Genomic DNA, 4,018 nt, shown 5'->3' on the forward strand with positions numbered 1-4,018 from the left:
GAAAGTATGGACTCAAGTGTGGATGGACAACGTAAATGACCCGATCTCCACAGGAAGAGCATCAGCAACATGAGCAATGATGCACCCCTGACCGAAGCTGTGTCGTCCATAGTTGTCCAGTACCAACAATCAATGACACGGCTCTCGCAAAAAGTAGGTCACCCCTCGGCAGGCCTCCGCCGAAGCCATACAGTAGCACACTGCGGTTGTTTCTTCACGATGCCGTCTCGCTCGGCCTTACACAATGGTCATCACGAGGTGGGCGTGTTTTTCTATGTGATCTGGATTACTGAAAATGAATGGAACGTAACGGCAAGCACGACATTCGTCTCATTTTGTCGTGGGCATTTTGGCACTGCCATGACTGAGACGATTTTGTTGGTGTTCTTCAAGGCAATACGTTCAACGTGTCTAGGTGCATGACTTTGCGTCCCACCTCAAGCATTTCCAATCGATGCATGCCACCAGACAACGGCTATGTTTCTCTCTGCATTACGCCACGTTTCATTTCGTTGAAACCGAGTCAAACCGTAGGCAACCGATCCATTTCACGAGCGAGCTGGCTCAAACATCACGTGCAGTTGACAACTCTGTCGGACACGGTCACAAGGCCGCATTGACAAAGTTGGCCCCTCCTTTTCGCGAACCGGCACACAGCGTCGCTCATGAGCATCCGGACCCGGCAATCGCCACACAGTGCACACTGGGCCTCTGTACGTCATCACCAGAGGGTAGGTCAGCATCGGCCTCAGCAGAACATCGGATATTTCCGCTGCGCTTTGTCTCACGGCGAATGCCTAAATGCGAGTCTTTAGCAGCACAACGGGGATTTCGAAGAGACCACGGCATCACTCATCACGTCGTCAAATAGTGAACAGGACCGACGGCGATCTTACGGTGCATATATATGTGTCAGGTCATCCACAGGGTGACTTTTCGGTACATTCCGTCATGCTACCAACCACTCGATGTCACAGCCATGCTCGCAGCGCGCTGAGTGAGAGGTAGGAGTACTGAGAGGATCGAGCACACGATAGCTACAACAGAAGAAGGCCTTCGCGTAATTCATACAGAACACCGACAATTACGAAGAACTGTCAGTCGTAAATTGCTGGGACTTCAACGCGAGGCATTTGTGATGCGCGACCGCGCAACCGTAGCAGATCAGGTATTCCAATTCGATCCGGTTACTTATGCGGTGCATCAGCATGCCCGAACATAACGTCACAATGATTGCACTTAATAGACTTCTCATACTGACTGCCCTGAGGTACCAACGCTTTTGCTCCGAGGAGCGGTCTGCAAGAAAACCCGAAAAGTAGCAAGAGGGGTCATCCCCTGTTGAAGTCAATGATTTGCATGCATCAGCGTAGTGTCTCCCCACCCCGGGGCCGAAGCCGCACCACTTGTCAGAATAGGCGATGCATCCGATATTAAACACAGCTGAATCCTGGGCTTAGAAATGGGATCGTGAAAACTGGCTGGCTTGAATGATTTCCTCAGAGTATGAAAAGCACTAATGAGATGGATGAGACCAGACCATTGGCAATATGACCATTTCAACAGACTGGAACCGTTCGAACACATTGCAGCGTAGCATATACGTCTATTGATTATCCTTTGATCGTCTTGAATCTATTTTCCGCCTTGGGGCTCCCACCTAATCCAAAATCCATTCGAAGATTTCAGTAACCTAAATCACTTGAAAGGCTTTCGGGCAACACGGAGACTGGCCGTCTCAGAACTGGAGGCTTTTTGAGCTCCCCCTGTGGCAAGAAACATGGATGCTTCATCGAAAGAATCATACGACACAATAATCTAACTCACTATGATTTGCGGCTTTATAGGACATAGGCCTCATTCCTGCTAATGATGAGTTTAAACACTCCACTATCCGTGACGATGGACGCTTTCGCATCACCCCTGCGACATAACTGTAAACTTGTAGTTTACCATTGCCTCCCTAGGTGTCCCTAGCAGCTGGCGGCCTTCCAGGCGTGACGTCATGGCCGTACCCCGGCGGCGATGCGTATTTTGACGGCGCGGGTGATTGATCGCCATGGGGTCCGGGTCGGAACGCTAATTTGGCCCAGCATCAGGCACTGGTGCACAAGGTCGTCTGAGATGCACTCCGAGCCTGCGTCCACGACGAAAAATCTGTGAACAGAGATCGGCCCACCGCGCGGCCGGCATCAGCTGAGAGCAGACGCCATTATGATCGATAGGCAGCAAAATGGCGATAGGAGCCGACGGCCGTAGCCGCCACCCCCGCCGGAACACTGCAGATAAGAGTGCCAAATCAGTGGCCCATGTCCATCAAACCGACCACTTTCACTGGCCACGTACCTAGGGATGACGAGCTGCACAGCCAACACGGTTCCCGACATAATTACTCGTCTTAATAAACCGTAATGAATCCGGCTTCTGTTCTGTGGAAATAATTGAAGATTATCAGCCAGCTTATCATGTAGCGTGCAAACATTTAATTATAGAAGCAGGTTTTCGGCGGCAGCGATGCTGTCACAGGCGGTCTTACACGGTGATGGGCGGCGATAAACTCCACACTGGCGTCGCTACCGCGGACGCGCAACACCTCTGCACTGTCGCGCAATTTGTGGCGCACCGGCCTGCGCGCGGACGGCCGCAACCGCTCGCGCCGGGCGCCGCACGCCTGCACCACACCCAGGTCACCAGTCGCAGCCGCGCCACCGTGCTGCCCGTCGCGCTGGTCGCCGTCGAAGTGCGGGGCCGTGTTTGCCGACTGCGGGCCGGCGGCCGGCTGGCCGGCGCGGCGGCGGCGGCCCGGCCGGGGCCGACTTTGCCGAGTCGGCGTTTACGGCCGCGCCCGGGCCGTAAACCCCGAGCGCGCAGCGTGCGTGCAACTGCACGCCATTTGCACGTCGTGCAGGAGTCGTGGGCGGTGTGCACGTGTTCGCGGGACGTCGGACAGGCCAGGTGTCAATTTTCCGGCGATGCGCTGCGTCCCCGGTGAGATTTATTGGGTTTGGTCTAATGACCCCTTGAGTGCGGCACCAGCGCCGATTTATGGCACACCCAGGGGTGATAAATTTGCCATTATTGCAGCGGCGTCGCGGCGGCGGCCGCTGCAGCACGCCGCAGTCGGAGGCGCTCCAGGGTAAGGAGAGGTGGCGGTGGCCGGCGCCGCGCCGCGGACGCGAGCGAGTGTTTGGAGTGGCTTGTCGAGCGGGTGCTGTGTTTGGTGACCGGCCCGGCTCAAACAGTCTCGAGTGGCCATGAGAGCGGCGGAGATCCGACGGCGGCGGGCGTTACGGTGTGCACTGCGTCACCTGGCAAACACGGCGCCCGGCTAGGCTGGTGATACGGCTGGTGATCCGGCTGGTGGTCCGGCTGGTGATCCACCGGTGATCTGAGCGGGTGCTCCACGCCGGTGATCCGTCGGGTGTTTCGACGCGGCCACGCCGCCGCCAGCTTCCCGTGAGCGCCCAGCGCCGCAGCTCTGCAACATCCCGCAACAGCCAGCGACGCGGCGGCGGCGACGCGTGGTGCCGGCGCCCCGCGGCGGCGGCCGCATTCCGGCGTCATTTTGCGCGGCGGCGGCGGAGCCGGCGGGCGGCGCGGCGACCTTTTTGCGGCGTGCTCTTTGTGCGGTTGGCGCGGTGCGGCGCGGCGCGGCCTGGCCCGGCCCCACCGCCAGATGGGAGCCAGCCGGCCGCGGCCGCGATCGCGGCACGAGGTCAGTGAGCCCGCAGCGCCGCCGGCGCCGCCGCGTTTTTGTAATAACGCGCCCGGCTGCGGGCGGCCGGCCTGCTGTCCGTCAAACGCCCCTCCTCCGGGCGCCGGCGCCATCTTGGATCGTGCCGCCCGCTCGCACGCAAACACAGCCGCCGCGCCCGGCGGCGCCACTCGAAGCACAGCGTCGTGCACGACGCGGCGCGCGGCCCGGTGCACTGTGCACGGTTGCAGCGCGTGCGGCCTTCCGCCAGCGCGGCGCGCGACTGGCGCCGCCGCCGTCCCGGCCGAGAATTTTTAGTGGCGT

The 4,018-nt window shown here is 58.9% G+C and overlaps 1 long non-coding RNA gene across 1 annotated transcript; it reads right to left on the minus strand.

Annotated features, from left to right (window-relative positions):
• Positions 1–476: 476 nt before the first annotated feature.
• On the minus strand, positions 477–2,609 carry LOC119113220 (uncharacterized). Its single transcript, XR_005095857.1, has 2 exons — positions 2,347–2,609; positions 477–2,157 (listed from the first exon to the last, which is right to left on the minus strand). It is a non-coding gene; the product is annotated as an uncharacterized LOC119113220 (long non-coding RNA).
• Between the last annotated feature and the right edge of the window lie 1,409 nt (positions 2,610–4,018).

The sequence above is a fragment of the Pollicipes pollicipes genome, unplaced genomic scaffold (assembly GCF_011947565.3).
Source record: "Pollicipes pollicipes isolate AB1234 unplaced genomic scaffold, Ppol_2.1 Scaffold_7261;HRSCAF=8764_pilon_pilon_pilon, whole genome shotgun sequence".
NCBI lineage: Eukaryota > Metazoa > Arthropoda > Thecostraca > Pollicipedomorpha > Pollicipedidae > Pollicipes > Pollicipes pollicipes.